This window comes from Loxodonta africana, chromosome 21 (assembly GCF_030014295.1).
Source record: "Loxodonta africana isolate mLoxAfr1 chromosome 21, mLoxAfr1.hap2, whole genome shotgun sequence".
Lineage (NCBI taxonomy): Eukaryota > Metazoa > Chordata > Mammalia > Proboscidea > Elephantidae > Loxodonta > Loxodonta africana.
This window is the reverse complement of record NC_087362.1, coordinates 39,729,382-39,749,028: the sequence shown is the minus strand read 5'-3', so window position 1 is coordinate 39,749,028 and position 19,647 is coordinate 39,729,382. Positions and strand designations below refer to the sequence as shown.

At 42.2% G+C, this 19,647-nt stretch overlaps 1 protein-coding gene and 1 long non-coding RNA gene across 7 annotated transcripts in view; both read left to right on the top strand.

Moving 5' to 3' along the window:
* WWOX (WW domain containing oxidoreductase) overlaps nucleotides 1-19,647 on the top strand; it is a 1,096,383-nt gene that overhangs the window by 385,698 nt on the left and 691,038 nt on the right. The window lies entirely within an intron of this gene.
* LOC135228361 (uncharacterized) overlaps nucleotides 1-19,647 on the top strand; it is a 43,281-nt gene that overhangs the window by 13,576 nt on the left and 10,058 nt on the right. Inside the window, exon 1 of the long non-coding RNA XR_010318847.1 lies at nucleotides 1-19,647. This exon is cut by the window's left edge and continues 13,576 nt beyond it. This is a non-coding gene — a long non-coding RNA (uncharacterized LOC135228361).

The window sequence follows — 19,647 nt, the reverse complement described above, 5'->3', positions numbered from 1 at the left end:
ATCTTCTAACACGAACTAATGAGATCTATTAAGGACGAGCCCACACGTTTTAAGGGAGTCGCTGATTAACGTGCCATCTTTGCATGCTGTTGTAACCTCAGGACTGACACGCACTGAAGTTTTGGAAAACTCCAAAGCATGATTCTCCTGTTATCTACTTAGACTTGTTAAAGATGCAACTTATAAAGCAGGTTTTATCAACCTCGACACTTGGTATTTGTTTAGCAGCATCCCTGGCCTGTGCCCACTAGATGCCAGTGCCATCCTCACTTCCCCAATAGGGACAACAAGAAAATGTCTCCAGACATGGCCAAATACCTGCTGGGGACAAAACCACCCCCGAATGAGAACCAGTATTCTACAGCCCCAGCTTTCTTAACCGCTTAAAGTATACAGGGCAGGAAAAATAGAGACTACTTCACTGTGCTTAGCCCTGATTCCTTCTGGCTCTCCTCTCCCAAACTAGAGCCTCCCTCCCCCCACCCTAATACTAGAAATGGGAATGAGGCAACCTTATGACATCAAATCAACTTCTGCCCAGGGGACCTGGACCAAAGAGGTGGAGGGAGAAAAGCAGTATTTGTACCCAAGGACCACTATCCTGTATCCTTTAAGCTCCTGTGGCAGTGCAGGCAACATCAAAAATGGAGTTTCTAGAGTGGGAGGGCGCTGGGGTTTTCTCTTTCTCAGACTATGGTCACAGAATAGCCTTCAGAGCTTTGGAACAGGGGACCGCGGACTGGGGAGTGTGCATCTTGAAGGACTTGAAAGAGTCCCACTGCCCTTAGCTGTGGTGGAGAGGATGGGTGTGTGTGTGGAGGGGGGCGGGGGTGGTCTTTATTGTATTTTGAAGAAGCTCTTATCCCAGTGCCCTTAAATTTAGGCATGATCTTATCTGTTAGTCCAGAGGTGGTTTTCAGGATTGCTCTGTGAATGCTCCAAGTCTTTTCCCAGCAGCAAACTGATTTTGCCCAGTTTGACGACTCTGTGTGGCACCACTCATATCCAAGTCTAGGTGAAGGGCGCCCCCTGGAATTGTATCCTGTATAATCTGCATGATCTTAACACCTTTTTTCAGGCCCGAGAAGGCCGAGATTGAGCTTCTCCTGCATTTTTTCTGCAAAGGTAAGGCCCTCTGACTTTTCAGGCAGGTCTGACATTGTGACATCTGCTCCCATGATCTGACTGGCTCCTGGCTGGCCCTGCCTTGCACTTGGGTCTTCAGTCAGCTGATCTGAGACCCTTGGAAACTACTGTGTTGGGTGTTGTTGGTGTTCTGTGTTCACTTAGCATTATCTAAACCGTGGGTGCAGTGGAATTCCAGGTCACATAGACCTAGAATCATGTCCTTTCTGGGCCACTTCGGAACTGTGTTACCCTGGGGCAATTGAAATCAGCTGAGTCTTAATTTCCTTACCTGTTAAATAGGCATAATGATGTCTCCAGAGCAGAGTAGTGGAATGACTAAAATAAATAATGAACATTAAGCATCTTGCTCAGCTCTGTTGCACGGTGGGCCTTTAATAAGCTATGTTTGTTGTCACTGTTCTTTTGCATTATTGCCATCTAGGACATTCTCTCAAATAATGTCACCAGGCTGCCTTGCCCCCTCCTGCCTATAGGACATAAACCTGCCCAGTCTCTTCAGAGTGCCTAAATCCTACAATGAGCAGGCCCTTTCAGAAACAGTTAAGATCAATAGTTATCTGCTTACCTTTCTGGCTGAGATGAGATTTTCTGCTTGTTACTAGGAGATCAATAGCGAAAGCACATTCTGTTAAGTTTTCCGAAGGAGTCATTAATCTCCCTCAGCCTCAGTTTCCCTATCTGCAAAGTGAGTCTAACCAGGATGATAATAAAGAGTTAGGTCAAGTGAGGTTGGCAGCCAGACACCCCCTACTGGCTGCAACATGAGTGCAAAAGCCCTCTTCATGTTTCCAGGTCAGGGACAGTCATTCAGATGGGAATAACGAACTTGAGAATTGTTGCTCTTTTTGTTTGGTCAGATATCCCAAGCTGAAGCTCTCACTCTGTGGACCTGATAACATGCATTTCAGTATCTACAAAATGTTATTTGATGTCACTGAATTGTACATGTAGAAATTGTTGAATTGGCGTGTTTTGCTGTGTGTATTCTCAACAACAAAAAAGTAAAATAAATTATTTTTAAAAATGCCATTTTAGAGATAAATTTTCATTCTTCCCTTAGAAGTTTTCAAATGTGTGCATACGTGTATATCTATATATGTACATATATTTATATTTTATATGTGAAGCCCTGCTAGCATAGTGGTTAAGAGCTTGGCTGCTAGCCAAAAAAGGTCAGCAGTTCAAATCTACCAGCTGCTCCTTAGAAACCCTATGGGGTAGTTCTACTTGGTCCTATAGGGTCACTGTGAGTTGAAATCAACTCGATGGCAATGAGTTTGGTGTGATTTGGTGTTATATCGGTGGTTTTGGGGTTTTGAGCATTTAAACTGAAGCTGGACAGTATTTATATTTCCAGAAAATTCTGTTTCTTTGTGACTTCATAGTCGTACTCTCCAGGAAATAAGACTAGACTGGGAATGACTGTGGACAGAATGTCTGACCTGGGGCTTATAATGGCAGAAAGATGCCCTTTTTTGGGTTTCTGTGGTGGCCAAAGGGGAATTTGTAAGTTCTTAGAACAGATTGTCAGAAATCTGGGACCGCAGTTCTGGTTGGAACACTTGTCACTAAAGCTGCTGATAACCAAAGGGTATCTCTTTGGTGTGGATAACAGTTGTTGGAGGGGGAGAGCTGACGGATAGTGGGATGATTTTAATGTTTATATTCCACTGGGGTAAGCTCTAACAAAGACCCATCATTCCCCAGATAACCAATTCTTTTAAAAGAACATCTGTTGAAAATGGCAATTTACATTCTTCTTAAAATACGGAGCGACATAATTAACCCTCTGGGGAGACTAATATTAGTTTATTAGAGACAATTTCTAGTTCTGTTTATTTTTATACTAAATGATTTGTTCAGATTGGGAAAAAAAATGGGAGGATACTGTGTGGGATCTCTTTTATTTTGGGTTGATGTTTCCAAGTCAAGAACACACAAGATACATAGCCAGGTTATAATGTATGGCTACAGTGTTCATCAACTGTGAACCAATAGAAGCATGCTAAAAATACTTCATATTGTTTGATACCTGGATTACTCTGAACTGTACTTACTTTCAGGTATAATTAGTCTATTTTAAAGTGACCTGATCTATTATTAATGTATATGTATATTTGTGTGGATTCCTTTGTCTTCATTCATCACTTTGGGCTCCTTTGGCACCCACTATGGATGGAATTCTCTTGTGCTCTTTGCTGTAGTCCCTGCAAATTGATTTACACTCTCCACAAAACAAGTAGGAACACTCAGTGTTTTCAACACTGAGCTAATTTCAGACTTCTGGCTTGTTGTGGGATAGATGAGAGAGAAAATGGGACATTCTGACATGGAGTAGAAGCTAGATGAAACAACCGTCTTGCTGATTGTTCAGACATTCTTCTTTGAATTGGAAAGTGTTCACTTGAACTTCCAACCATTGAGCTCTCTGTTTTGTGTCCTGCAGCAAACTAAGTCTACTCTTGCCTTCCACATGACTTTTCAAATATAGAGTTCCTTATGAAGTAACTCCCTACGTCTTTAAGCTAAACACTTAATTACTCAGCCTGAAGCTTCCACATCACCATTTGCTCTGTTGCACAACAGGACTAGTTAGCAGGAGCTCCTAAAATAAGACTGAGCTTATGAGAAAGAGTCATTGCGGGCTCCTTGACTTGACTGGCCCTGGGCTACCATGCCAGCCTCCTTCCTACCACTCTCTCCCACTTGTTCAACTTTAATGCTTCAGCCATACTGAACTGACCTCACCAGGCATAGTCATCAGTACCAGCTATGCCCTCTCCCTGAGGCTGCCCGTCCTGCCCTTGACTTTGCTCTCTCCCCAGTCTGCACTGCCTGTCTCAGCTCACTCGTCTGTTGGCAAACTAGTCTTCATCCTTCAAAACCCACCTCCTGGCATCCTATCTTTCATGAAACCTTCCCAGACCTTAACTTACCGAGACAATTAATCACTTCTCCCTTGTGCTGTCTGGGTTCTTCTGTATCCTGATTGTCCAGTTACATGGGCACCTTTCCCCTTGAATGGTGAGCTCCTCGAGGGAAAGGACCGTGCTTTATTCCTTTTCTAACCTGGGCATGATACCTAATAGGTGCTCAGTGAACACTTGTTGAATTTCATTCCCTCCCTTCCCTCACCCTAATTCGTATTAAGACCTAATGGTGTTTGGTGTCTTGTTTTCAATGAAATATAAGAGGATGCATTGCCTGTGTGGGGGAGTAATTATAAAATCCAATCAAATAGGGAATTGCTTACTTACACCTCTAATTTCTTTATTTGCTAGCTGGAAATGATGAAATTTGAAAACCCACAAGAAAATTTGAGAATATACAGCTATTTTGAATAATAGTCGTGAGGGTAGTAGTGGCAATTGATGCCTCTGGAGAGCCAAGAGTTACTTCCCCACTCCCCACTGCCATTCCCCTCTATTCCGCTCCTCCCTTAGTTACCTTCCTCAAGATTCTGCAACCCATGGAACTGTTGACTTACACCTTCACCAGGCTTCCTCCCTGGAACTGAACTTAATTGAACATAGCGGGTGATGCTTACTCCACTAAATATACAAAGGCAGTTTGCGAGAGGGGTGGGAGTGAGCTTTGGGGTTTTGCTAGGTTTGTGAAACCTGGCATCCTCCCTTGGAGATTTCTGCCTGATTACTTTTTTATCACAATTAAATGAACACCCAGAAGATAAATGTTGTCTGGAGCCTAACGGCATCTCCACAGAAGCAGGAAGCAGATGGCCCAATGGTTGACAACCTGTCTGCCGTTTCTGGCGGGTGAGGCTTGAGCCAAAGGCCCGTGTTACCAGCCATTCAATCCTGAGGAAACACATCCTCTGAAGGCGTTTTAACTTTCCGCGTGTCTTCAAATTGAGTACTTTATTTTTTTCCTTTTTTAAATTCACCAATCTGTGGGCAAAGTGACCATTCAGAACCCACAGCTGAAGTTGAAAGGTTCACCAGAAGGACCACCTTGGTGACTCCAACAAGTAGGCCATGTTTATAATCTTTGTCAGTGATTTCATTCTATTTGGATCAACAATTAATGTCTGTGAAAGCAGCAGTCAAGAAATCAAATGACATATTGCATTGGGCAAATCTGTGGCAAAAGACCTCTTTAAAAATTTAAAAAGCAAAGATGTCACTTTGGTGACTAAGTTGTGTCTAACCCACTTAGTTGGTCTTTTTAATAGCCTTGTATGCATGCAAAAGTTGGTAAATGAAAAAGGAAGACAGAAGAATTGATGTGTTTGAGCTGTGGTGTTGCCAAAGAATATTGAATATACCATGGACTGCCAGAAGGATGAACAAATCAGCCTTAAAAGAAATAGAACCAGAATGCTCCTTAGAAGTGAGGACGGTGAGACTTTGACTCGCTTACTTTGGACACGCCATCAGGAAAGACCAGTCATTAGAAAAGGGCATTGTGTTTGGTAAAGTAGAGGGTTAGCAAAAATGAAGGAAACCCCCAATGAGATGAGTTGACACAATAACCTCAAACATACCAATGATCCTGAAGATGGTACAGAACTGGGCCGTGTTTCATTCTGTTATACGTAAGGTCACCAGGAGTCAGAGCCGACTTAACAACAACTAATATAGGGTCGCTATGAGTCGGAATCAACTCGACGGCACTGGCTCTCGGTTAACAAGAGTAGCATAACTCCCTAGCCTCACTTTTCTGATCTGTATATAAAACACACCTCACAGTATGTTGGAATCAAATATATTCAACATTCAGTCCACACTGGCGTGATTGCATATATACAATCAGCTCCCCTAGGTCTTGGGCCATGACAGGGGACAAGAGATAATCTCTGACCTGGGGGAGCTGATTGTATATAAATGTGCTGAGCACAGGGCCTGCCATGTAGAAGGTATTCACAGAATCTGTTTTCCTTCCTGCCCAAGGGAAACTGGATATATGTTGAAATTTTCTTTATACATTGGCTTAGAGAATTTTTACTGTGTTGTTCATGTGCCCGAATAATTTATAGCTATTTACAAAGTTTAAATTTTAGGAGTAATTGGTTCCGATATGCAACATCATATCAAAATGTGTTTTTTGTACTCAATTTGTGATCTTTTGACAAATTACCAGGGGCCTGGGGCCTGATGTATCAAGTGCTTATGTGCTGCAAGTATGGTGAGTACCAGCATGTGTGCATCCACGCCCCACATCTTTTACCCACATCAGACAGCATGCTCAGCACACCACTCCAGGCGGCCGTTACTTATCATCTGAAGTCAGTACAGGAGATGCTCTTTATTTACCATCCTGGCAAAGTGACATTTTGACAAAAGCAATGACATTTCTTCCTGCAAAGAACAGAACTGCCCCCGTGTTGTGGTTACACATTTGGAAATCTTTTTCCCAATGATGTGTTGCTCTTGGGGCTTGGCCTTCCTCTTGGGAGAAGGCTGAAAAAACTTTGAGCCAGTTACCTAATGGAATAATATGGAATTTAAATGGAAGTATTTTCCCATTTCTATGGTCTGCCCAGGTCTGACTCTCAATATCTAACCATAAGCTAGAGCTGTGTGAGAACATATCCAATGTTAAGAATCTGAATATTAAGACAACCCAGAAGCTGCCCCAGGACAGAAGGAAGTCACTGCAAGATCCATCACAATGGCAAGCTTCCCCATTTCATTGGTGGTATGATTTTATTTATGCACAAAGTTTCAGGGACATATCTGTAGCACCATGCCATGCCTACTTGTGTGGTAATTAATGTGTGTGTTTATCATTCCCTTTTGTACGAGCGAAGAGCAGTTTCATTTGGTTGTTCCAGGTCCCTACAGTGTCTGTTGAGTTATTTGTAAAATATCTTGAGAATGTTTAAAGGAACTCATTCTTTGTGCAATTTCTGGTTAGTGACATAATAATGATAACAACAACAATAAATATAGCTAATGCCTATACAGCACTTGCTGTGCTGTTTATATAGTTTATATATAATGGAGTGCTATATATATTGCTGTGTCATTCATTCAGCAGATATAATAGTATATCAGTATAGATTGCACATATCAGTGCTATATTTAGCATTGTACTCTGAGTGCTTTACATATACTGTATTAATTTCTCACAATAGTTCTATTAGTTTTGGAGATGAGAAAACAGAGGCACATGGAAGATAACTGGGCCAGCAGCATACAACTAAAAATGGTTGTCTGTCCTTCCAGAGTTTGTGCTCTTACCCACTGCATCCTATGTGATCATCCTAAAATTTCTCTCTATTTGTATAGATAAATGGTAACACTCCCTTACTAAGCAGGGCCAGGATTCCAGACTTCTGTAACCATCAGAAGGTAACAAAGTTGGGAAGCAATGTTTGGAGGAACTCTGAATATCAAGATGGCAACATCTTTCCTTTTGCATTTTGTCTGGGTCAATAGATAAACAAGAACTAAACAAAGGAATAAGCAGACTGGAGAAAATAAAATTTTTAAAAAACAACAGGAACAAAACACGTTTGTGCCTTTTGAAAATCCTTTAGTCCAGTAACACTCTAAAGACCGTTTGATGCTAAGAATGGGAGTCTTCTGTGTGAACCTCAAACATGTACTTTGATTGGGAATAACTCATCTCCTGGGTTTGCATGGTTGTGGCTTAATGGAGTGTGCATCAGCCACTTTTTGAGGAAAAGAAGTTTAAGGCTTGGCCATTGGTCCTCGAGTCAGCATATTGCTCTCTGTCAATTAGCCCCTCCTCCACCTTTATGGTATGGCCTTTCCTGTAATTACAGTCAAGATCCTATAGCCGGAGGAAGGCCTGTCAATGAGCAAGAGGCTGATGTCCATTGCACAGTGACAGCCTATTCCGAGGGTTTTAGGCCAGTCCTTAGAGAGGCTTGCTATTTCCTCCAAAGGTACTTTTACTTGACCCCATCCACCGCCATCAGATGAGCGGAGGTGTCTTATTCCGTGGTTGAGCTCAGAAGGTCAGGTCCCTTGGACATGACGTATTGCAAAGTGGAGATGCTTCATTGATTTGTATTTTTTTAATTAAAAATCATTATTTTATATGTGTCTGTGTGCTCATAGGAAAAGATCTAGAAAGATGTATAGCAAACTGTCGATTGTGTTTTACCCTTGGAGAGTGGGCTTGTCTACAGCAGTAAGGCCATCAGAAGAAAGGCATGTTTCAGGCCAGTCTGTATTTGACTTTCTTTTCAATGAGCATGGATTACTTTTTTATAATAATTTCAAGTTATTTTGTAGTTACTTAAAGAACTGACATAAATAAACTTATTTTTGATTGTCAGAAATTCCGTAAGAGAGGAAGAATTTCAGTGGACAAACACAAAATCTTCTTAACACTCAAAGGGATGCCTTAAACTGAACTATGGGTTTTCACTTTTGCTCTTAGAGAGTGTTGGCTGGTTAGAGCCCACACTTCTGCTTGACTGTTTTTCCATGTGGCATTACTTAGCTTTACTGACCGCCTTCACCTCCACTCCCAGGCTGATTTCTTCAGATGTCCTGAACTTTCATTCTTGTCCCATCTATCTGTTGCTCCTTGACTGACTGAAACTCGACCTCTCTCCACAGAAGGGTGGTAATGTTCTCTTTCCACTCATTTTTCATTTCCCTGTTGCTTAAAAATTCAAGCCCGTGTTTACAGTTATCACTGTTGTTTTGCCCTTTTTACACTACAAGTGAGTGCCAGGTTTGCAGAGCACATGACAGTGATCTCCAAAGATGCTGCATGGTATGTGACCCTCTAGGAGAATTTTCAATGTCTATGATTAACGGAAAATGGAATTTAAGGGAAGAATCATGTAGTAGGTAGTTGACATTCTGTAGATCTGTTCAATTAATGCAACCACTCCCATAATACCAGAGATGCCGATATCAGCCTATAGCTACTGCATTTCCATGCATGTATTTTGGTGAATAGATTTGTCCACCTGCTTTTGTTAGTGCATGTAGTCATTGAAGACAGCACCATGTTCTATACACCTTAAGTTTCTTGTTTAGGATTGTGTAGTAGAGGGCCCTTTGGACAATACTGCTGACAACTCACTATATAAGGCCAATTATTAGCTTTCTCATTATGAATTGTTCTGTTAAATTTTAAGCCACCCAGTTTGTGGTACTTTGTTATAGCAACTGTAGGAAGCTAATACACTAATTGAAGATCCTGAATTGAAATCACTAAGGAAAACGTGACATTATCTTGAACTAGTTGGAGTTCCAGAATTTTTATTGGTGAAACGAGACACAGGGTGTGGGGAAGTATTTAAAGCTGGATTGGTATGGCATTTATGTATACTTGATAGAGTGTCAGTTGTCCACATCTAAGAATGGAGAAAATTATAGAGATTATGGGGGAGCACCCCAACACATGCCTTGGCTGATGCTCCCCTTGACATGAAGGTAGATTTCACTGGCATAACTAATTTGTGTAAATTCACAAAGTTAAAGTTATTGAGAAATAATAATAGAAAAATCTGGTAGCAAATGAAGAGAGTCAAGGAATATATTCAGCCCCTCCTCAACTCAGGATTAGAGAGAATGAAAAAAAAAATTGATTTTCCTTGATCACCCTTGGAAGCTCCCTGGGCTTCCCTGAGACCATCACTCCAGCTGAACACTTGCTGACATCTTCCCACTGTTCCATCCTCAGCACCTTTTGCTTCCCAGTCAGACCCTGTGTTGCTGTTGTAAGTTGCCCTCGAGTCAGTTCTGTCTCATGGTGACTCCACATGTGTAGAGTTAGAATCACTTCATAGCATTTTTAAGTCTGTGACATTTGGAAACAGACTGCCACTCCTGTCTTGCGGGGCATCTCTGGGCAGGTTCAACCTGCCAACCTTTAAGCTAGCAGTTAAACCCATAACCATTTGTACCGACTTCTGTACACACTCTAAGCAAGGTCAGAGTCACCTCACCAGTCCCAGATCAGCACTTCAAATTGTCTACTGATCTTTTCTCTTTGAATGTCCCAGAATACCTTCAAAATCAACATGGCTTTAACAAATTTATAGTCCTTCTGCTTCTAGTCACATAGTCAACCAGTCCAGAAAGGCATCTTCAAAAACTAGTTCCCTTTACCCTCCCCACTCCCTAATATCAAGAATTCCAACTGTTGTGCAAATCCACCCACTCTTTTCCACTGCCACAAACTTAGGGCAAATCATCTTTTCTCACCTGTTCTTCTAGCCAACCAAAACCAGTTGCTGTTGAGTTGATTCTGACTCACGGCAACCCCATGTGCCAGAGTACAACCATGTTCCATAGAGTTTTCGATGACCAATTTTTCAGAAGTAGATTGCCTGACCTTTCTTCCTAGGTGCCTCTGGGTGGATTTGAACTGTCAACCTTTTGGTTAGTATTGAGCGAGTTAACAGTTTGAGCCACTCAGGAACTCCTACCACCACCTAGGGGTGAGGTTTTCAGGACGGGCGGCTTTTCCAAACTATACCTGCCTTGCTCACAAAGTTTAAGATAAAATAAAACCGTTCCAATTGAGAAGCATTCTGTATAATGTTATTGATGGGAAAGTGAATGCTGTGGAGACAGAAAAAAGGGCTGCACAACTTTGGCTTAACGGGGAATTAGTGGCATGCAAAAATTGTGGGCTTTTAATGATAAAATTCAGAAGGGATCACTATGTCATTTTATTGATTTGTTAAAAGAGAGTGACGGTATTTGTTTATGGCAATTCCACTTTCTTTTTCCTAAAATATAGGTGCAGTTTCCTTGGTTTTCTGTCCTTCATGGCACTGAGAGATAAGCAAAATAATGATTGAGTTAAGGTTGAACATTATGAAGGCTAAAGGGGTAATTCTGAAGACTGTTAGCCTGTTAACCATAGGAAGCTTCTTAATAGTTTGCCTTAAGGCAAAAATGATTTTATTCTAGTTTCATCCTTGTTGAGTCAATAATTAACTAAGTTAGATTAAAACTGAATTTTCCTAAGTATAAAAACCATCTGTTCCTTTCTCCTTCCACCCAAAAAGCACAAAATTAAGGCATTGCTTTTCTTTTAAGAGTTCAATTATCCAGTCTGGGGGTGAGACTCAAGGCACCCACCACAGTGGAATCCCTTTGTTTGAAGGAGGTAGCCAGCAGGGTAACGGTCCTTTTCTGTCTGGTCTGGCTCCTGATAGAAGGGCAGCTCATACACTGTGCAGTCTTTCTGGATGGAATTGTCTGTGGGAGAACCTCTGTCTGACAACCAAACCAAAACCGAACCCACTGCCATCAAATTAATTCTGACTTATAGTGACCCTGTAGGACAGAGTAGAACTGCCCCATAGAGTTTCCAAGGCTGTACATCTTTACAGAAGCAGACTGCCACATCTTTCTCCCACAGAGTAGCTGGTGGGTTCGAACCACCAACCTTTTGGTTAGCACCTGAGCGCTTTAGTCGTTGCACCACCAGGGCTCCTATGTCTGACTACCAGCCCCTTCATAATAGTCCTTCTTTCCCCTTCTGACACCTCTTCCACCTCTTTACTTTTAACGTTGGTGTGAAGATGACACAGGACCAAAAAGCATTTTGTCCCATTGTGTGTGGGGTCACCATGAGCTTGAACCGACCTGATGATAACTAACAGCAACTATAACAACCACCTTTCCAGTGATCAGGCAGATTTCATGGGAATTCCTGACCTTTGGTGACTGATAGGGACTACAGGCCACTCACTACCATTTTGAGGCCTCAATGCTTTGTGTCCTTGAAGGATGGAAGAGAAGGTAGGTGAGGAGGAAGATGGTCAAAACCTGGTGTCTGCACTTGGCAAAAGAAAAGAAAAGAAAAAAAAAAAACAACAAAACAAAAACAAGCAACAATGATCATGAGCATCTTGGGGGTTTGAGTGTGGTGCCAATACGTAAGCTAGCGCTGAACCAAGTGTTGTTCTTCAGTGTAGAATTTTGCCAGCCTAGATATGCTGCTGTTTATAGTCAATACAATACTAATTGTGTGTGTGTGTGCATGTGGTGTGCATGTGCATATGTGTGTGCATGGTGAGGAAGGATGTGTCTTTTAAAAAAATACATATATGCACATGTACGTGTGTGTGTTTATATACATAAAAAATGTATGAATTGCCTCAGTATTTGCTGTGATTGTTCAGTCTCCATTCCAATTGCCAAGATAAAATTGAATTGTTCCCACTGCTGTTCAGTTTTACTCTGCATAAAATGTAACCAACATTTTTGTATTTCTTTCTCCCTCCCTCCTTTTCTTCCTTCCTTTCTCCCTTCGTCTATTTTTTTCCCTTTTTTTTTTTTCAAGCTGCATGCTTGCACATTTAGTCAACCATGGCTATATTTCACCACATTGATCAAGCCGTGGCAAGATGTGCCAGGCTCATGCTGCTGGAACACCTGGCTGTGACTCCAGCAGCATCTTGGTATGGCTGGGGGTGGGCAGACGCCTCATTACAATGTACAAAGTGGGGTGCTCAGCTAGGGTGTCATTGTAATTATTCCAAACAGTATTCCAGCTGGACTGGCTTTTTGGGAACACATGTATGTTTGTGCTGGAAGCCCCAGTAATACCATTTAATCCAAAAGCTTTTTTCCTATGATGAATTATTCAGGCACTGTTTTCCAAAATTGTCATTGATCAGTAGAGACCCAGAGAGCATGTTCAACAGCACTTTTGCCAGGCTTGGGAGCAGTCGATATTTTCTGGCTCAAAGAAGTTCTAAAAGGAAAAATTCAAAGCCAGCATGTCTCTTTCTCTGGGCAGAAGTAATGCAGGTACCACACTTTGTTTACTTAAGTTTAGCTTGGCTTAAAACCTAGCCAGGGAAAAATGCTCAGCTTTGCTGGGGTAGAGTGGGGGAGGCTATTATCTGTAGGCTCTCAACAGTGAAGAATGTCGGGGTATGACAGAGGGTCAGCAAGGAGACGGCGATTGAAGTTCTCAGTGAATGCCCACAAAACTCTGAACTTTGAACATAAGCACCCCCCCGACACACACTTTTCTTTTTAATAACCCCCTAACGCAGTTTTTTAAAATAATGGAACAATTCTTGAAAGAGTGCCTACCTATTGTAAAACAGCAGACCAGTTGGTTCAGATAACTTTGTGTAAACAGTTTGGCATTATTTGTGAAAGTTGTCAGACACCTCAAGATGACCACTTCCCCCTGGCCCCAGTGGCACCTTTTAGAGATGTGGGTGGGAAGAAGTGAAAGGTAGAGACTTCAGGGAACTAGAATGCTGGGCTACCATTTCACTGAGCTTTTCCTTATAGTTGTACCCTGGCTTTCTTTGCTGGCCCTCTCCCAAACAGTGGTCCTCAGCCTTGGCTGTGCATTAGAATCACCTTGGAAAGTTCTTTAAAATAGCGATGCCTGCCCCTACCCTCAACTAATTGGTTTCTGGTGAGGAAAGTGGGTGGGAACCAGGCAAGGAGGGCTGAAAAACAGCAATCTCAAGTGTCCCACATCAAATTTGGATATCTGGAAGAAGAGTTGACATAGAACATTTCTGGGAGTGTGGAGCCAGGTGAAATCCCCTTCATAAAAGTAAGATTGGGGTCCCAGCTAGACCTAGGGCCTCAAGGCACTTCCCTGAAGGCTGATACTGCTCGCCTTTTCTGATCTGCCTTAGTTATCTAGCGCTGCCGTAACAAATATCACAAATGGACAGCTTTAAAGAACAGAAATATATTGTCTCAGTTTTGGAGGCTAGACGTCCAAATCAGGGCAGCAGCTCTAGGGGAAGATCCTTCCTTGTTGGTAGCCCCAGTGTTCCTTGGCATCTTTGGCTTGAAGATGGTTTCTCACATGGTCTTTTCTCCCTGCATGTGTGTGTGTGTATCTTTGTTCTGCTCTTTTCAGAAGACACCATTCAGAAGGAATTAGATTTAAGACCCACCTTGGAGCCCTGGTGGTACATTGGGTAAAGCGATTGACTGATACCTGAAAGGCCGACAGTTCGAAACCACCAGCAGCTCCACTGGAGAAAGATGTGACAGTCTGCTTCTGTAAAGATTTACAGCCTTGAAAACCCTATGGGGTTGCTGTGAGTCAGAATCAACTTGATGGCAGTAGGTTTGGTTTTGTTTGGCTATTTCAATATGACCTCATTATCATAAAAAAAAAATTTTTTTTTTTTTTTTTTTAATAACAAAACAAAATTCCTATTTCCAGACAGAGTCATATTTACAAGTACCAGGGTTAGGAGTTCAGCATAACTTTTTGAGGGGCACAGTTTAATCCCTAACACTATCCTTTTCCTCCTTCACCCAAAGGTGCCTTTATGTCTCTTGAAGCTTCTTAGGACCAGCCTGCCCTTAGCCTTTCAAGATCATTTTTTTTTTAACAGCTTTATTGATACATTATTCACCTACTCTGCAATTCACCCATTTAAAGTGTACAACTCAATGGGTTTTAGTATATTCACAGAATTGTACACCCATTACCACAGTCAATTTTAGAATGTGTTCGTTAACCCAGGAAGATACCCTGCACCTCCTAACATCATCCCCGATGCCTCCAACCCCTCCAGTTCTAGGCAACTATTAGTCTACTTTCTGCTTCTGTGCATATGCCTATCCTGGACATTTCACATAAATGGAATCATTCAATATGTGGTCTTTTGTGTCTGGCTTCTTTTACTCTGTATAATGTTTTTAAGGTTCAAGGTTTATGTATCAGCACTTCATTCCTTTTTATGACTGAGTACTATTCCATTGTATCGTTAGACCCGATTGTGTTTATCCATCCATCAGCTGATGGACATTTAGGGTGTTTCCACTTTGGGGCTGTTATGAATAATGCCACTGTGAATGTTTGTGTGCAGTTTTTGCTACGGGCATGTGCCTCCATTCCAGTGTTCTTCTATGACATGTCTTGGCACTAACATCTTGTGACATCCCGGAGGTGTTTTGAAATGTTTTACATCTGAGACAAGCCATAATTAGCAAAGTGGACAGCTCTGGATCAGGGATGCAGGACACTTGGGTGACTTTTTCAGTCTCCACCGGCTCTATGACCTTGAACTGTTAGCGGCTCAGCTTCTCCATAGGTGAAGAGGGAATGCAGAGAGAATTCCTGTCCTGGGCCTGCCTTTCAGAGATAGCAAGAGGTTAAACAAGATGCTTTCTGAGAAAGGAAGGTGCTGCAGTCTTTGATTACTACAAGGCGTCGGTATTGTTTGTATGATTAATGAGTTCACGTTTCAGACGTTCCCATTTAATGGATTTGAGCCTTCTAACAACATCGCCTTTCATGTTTTGCTGACTGCTTTTGAGATTTATGAGGCCGAACCCACAAGCGATGTGTGTCTGGATTAAGGGAACCTGAGAATTGCTATTTATGTCTGACCCGAGGAAATTCCCTTTAAGCTGCTTATCAGAGGTGCATGCTGAGAGCATGATGGGAAGATGGAGCCCTTAGTCCGGTGGTAAAATCTGCAATCTGCTCTCATCCCGGTTTAACGAAACTAAAAATAAGCTAACAACCCTCAGGTCCACTTGAAAGTATCTGCTGTTTCAATTTTGTAAATTTAGTTTAAAAAATACATATGCTGAAATTCCATGTTTTTTTCCCCCCATACTCTAAGTCTCCAGTGTGGAATTAAAATATAATTCTTTATTGTAAAAAAAAAAAAAAAAAAAGTTTGATCAAGGTGGTTTTGATCATCTAAATGTGCCTTCAATTTTACTAACAGCAGAGTGACTCTTTATTTTCCATATAAAAGCACCACCAACATGCCACACTCTTTGTATCTGCATTTTTAAAAATGAAGAAAAATTTCCACATCATTAACAAAATTAGGTTTTTCTTAAAAATATTCACGAAGTGCAGAAAAACTTACATTTGTTTATGCATTGTATCACCACCAGGGGGCACTGTGGTTTGACTCTCCGTCTAAACCGCCTGCATTCTATCAGTTTACCCAGGAAATAGAAGGGCTGGGTGTATTTCTGAGTCCTTCCAAGAAGGAGTCATATCTGGAAGAGAACAGATGTCGATTCTTTTTCCTCACTAGCAAACAGTAGTGTTGTCAAATTTGCTAAACTTAGCTGTTGGAGATTAACATGCAATATAGAAAGTGCATGTGCCTCACTGTACAATAAATAGTAAATCACATTTTTATGCTTTCTCTGAACTTGGAAGCTGCAAGTTATTATTATTTTTTTTAATTCCCTGGGTGTGATCAAATAAATAACATTCAAATGCATTTTAAAGATGTCAGTCGGGGAAAAAAGTGCTTGGCAACTGTGTTTGATAGATTTCCTGTATGATGAATTCTCCTATTAAGTTTTAATGACTTTAAAGATATAAAGCTAGAAACTACAAAACTAGTCATGGTTGATAAATAACCAAAATACCAGGTGTATAGAATGCATCTGTGGAAAAATGAAATCATGTATTCTCTAGGATGTATTAGGAAATTGCTCTCTGGCAAATATGAGAGTTAAGTATCGCTCACAGGGGAAGAAGGTTTAAAAACAGTTAACTAAAGAAGATTTTTTTTTTTCCTTTAGAGAAGACCTTTATGAAAAAGATGCTCACTAAGATGCACACATGTGAATTAAATTATTTTATCAACCAATATTTATCAGCAAGGTTGTTCTCTCGTGAATGCATTTCTCCACTTCAGATATTTAAGCATCTCTGTACAAATTTTCTAGAATTTCTCACAGTTTCTTCTCACAGTTTTCTTCCCAGGCTTAACTGGCATGGAGAGAGCGCTGCCCCTTTTGTTGTTTTATAAATGCTCAAAGGACTTACTCGTCCCAGAAGTGGGAATATTGGTGACAGTGTTTAAGTAGTACTATCTTTTTCCCCCTGGCACCCAGAATTTATGAAACGTGATTCGACTCATCCTCAGAACATCTCAGTGAATCCAGGAGGGTGGAAGAATTAATTCCGGTTTCCAAGTCACACAAGTGAGGCTTGTCAGGAGCTTGGAGGGGTGCCCCCGACACATGAAACCTCCCCATCTGTGGCGGAATACAGAGCCTGCAAGCCGTGCTTGGGACCCTCTCTGATGCTGGTCACAGCTGAATTAGTTTTTTAGAATATCTCCACTCGAGTTCTTAAGCCGAGCAGTTTAGAAACCAAACACACATTAATTAATCTGAGTAATGACTGAAGAGATACAGGCCCCCAGAATACAATTGTATAAATGTATGTTTTTATATATGCTTATGTGCCAGCAAGGAGAGTGTATTTTACACAACTTCTTCTCCTCTGTAAAGGGCTCTTCTTGTTCCTAAATGTTTTTAAACCACCACCACTACTGCCCCCCCCCCCCAGCACAATAGGTGCCATTTGGAACACTCACACCAGGCAGCCCCTACTCTTCAGAGCTTTAAAGGCACAGAATTTATTTTTGTAAGCGTTCAGCCCATCCCAAATGAATACTGATTCTCAGCCTCTATGATGCCTGGAGTGAGAAAGCAGAGAATATTGTTCTCTTCTGTTTAGATTATCTCATACTAAGCTAGCATATTTGCCAAGAGTCCAAGGCAGCTCCTGGCTGGACCATACCTTATTTAACTAGCCTAGTTTCTAGAATAAAGCCAGGGTCCATCAGGCCTTCTCAGTAGCTCTCTGGTCACTCCTGAGCTGGACGAGCCCAAAACAACTGAAGCCAATCTATTTCCCCTTGGATATCATCTTCCTTTTTTAAGGGAAAGGGCATAGATTTGGCCTGGGTAGCCAGAGAGCCTGGTCCAATGCCGGATACCCAGGTCTTCCTGGGTTTCTGAGAACTGGAACGCTTGGGTGTAGTGCTCAGTGTGACCTGCCTCTTCGGGCCAAGCAGCCTCACTGAAAAATAAGGATCCTTGCTTTCTCCAAAATTTGGGAAGTTGCTGGAAAGTCTGGTTAGTAACTCCCTGGTTCCCAGTCCTGGCCACATCCCTGGGCTCTCGCTAGCACACGGAGCACGTAGGCTTGAGGCTGGAAGAAACCCCAAGCATTTGGCCAGGAAGAGGCAACTAGTTCCAGCTGGCCCAAGTGCTCGGCTTTAAAAATTACCCAGATGAACTGATTTTGTATCAAGAGTGGGTGGAGGGGACTCCAGGGCCTCGGAGGGAAGGTTCAGCCTTTCTCTCCCTAATCGTGAGCAATGTGATTTGGAGAAAGAAGCAGGGGGCTGGCTCAGCAAACCACATTTCCTTGGCTAAGCTCCAGGAGAGAGAAATGATCCAGAGGAAAGGGTAGCCACCCCCGGCCAGCCCCTTCCAGACCCTCTACACTGCTAGGCTTTCTGCTGGGTGGTGGGCAGCTTGGTCAGCCCCAACAGATACTCGCTTTTCGGAGCAGGGGGTGCATAGCGAGGGAGGGGCCAGGCTGAAGTTGCTGTGCAGTGGCTTCTGCAGATACGAAGAAATGACATCAGATGGAGGAGGTGTCCCCCAAACATAACTTGGCCTCCCTGCTTTGCACAGAGACACAAGGCTGTGCTCTCCTGGCTCAGCGCCCACGAGATCTTGGCACACTCGGACGTTCTGTATCGCTTTTACCTCCAAAGCTAATCTGGTCAGTGAATTAGCCACTCTATAAAATGAAAAGTACCGATCATGTGCACGTCACATTTTATCTCACCCTAAGAAAGAAAAGAAGGAAACTTGAAAAAGGAAGGAAGAAGAGTCTAAGCTCTTTGTTTATTCCCGCTACCCCCCCAGAAGGTATATACAGATTATCCAAAAATAGTTCTTTAAAGGCAGATGTTTGTTGCCAAGAGAGAAAGAGCCGATAGGCCCTTCCCTGTGCCTGCCCCAGACTAGGACCCAGTGCCAGCCCAATGCTGTAGGTGGGAAGAGCATCAGAATGTGGGCCCTCCTGAGCATTTATGCGTCTAAATTATTACCTACCCAGGGCCTGCGTTATGCTAAGCCAGTTTCCTCCGGACTCAGGTCCCTCTAATCTGTGCTGCAGCTGTAAACGCTGGAGGAGCAAGATCCTTCTAGCAAGGGCAACATTATCTTGAATAAAGTGTTAGGCATTGATAGTGCTGAGGGCGTGCTCTTATTCAGTGAAGGAGGAGTAGGCAGGAGTATATTGAAGAGAGAGACCAGGAGTGATTTCTGTGTGTTGACTATCTTTTAAAAGACAAGATTAACAGTAATATAGAAATATAAATAAATATGTTTTTTTCTGACCAAACACCATAATTAGATTTCAAATTTGAAATCTAAATTGTGCCTAGGAGATGTCACTGTTGATTTTAAGCAAACTGACCCTCAGAGATAAAAATAAAAAGCAAAGGGGAAACAGGCAAACCTTGTTAAGGGCAAGTGATAGGATATTCTGCTTTATGTCTCACAGATATTTTACAGCTCTGGCATTTCTAGGGAACAATTTGGAATACTTCTAGTCTGGTTTGTCCATAAAAAGCTGTCTGTGTTTTTATGTTTTGAAAATACATGCAGAGACGCCCACGCACGGCACATTAGGCGTCTGGCCCTTGAGGAGACAGGCGTGTAGCATCAATGTCACGCATACACCACCACCCGCCTTTGAAACGTCTTGGTGCCGTCCCCAGCCAAATCGGAATGATGCTTCTTG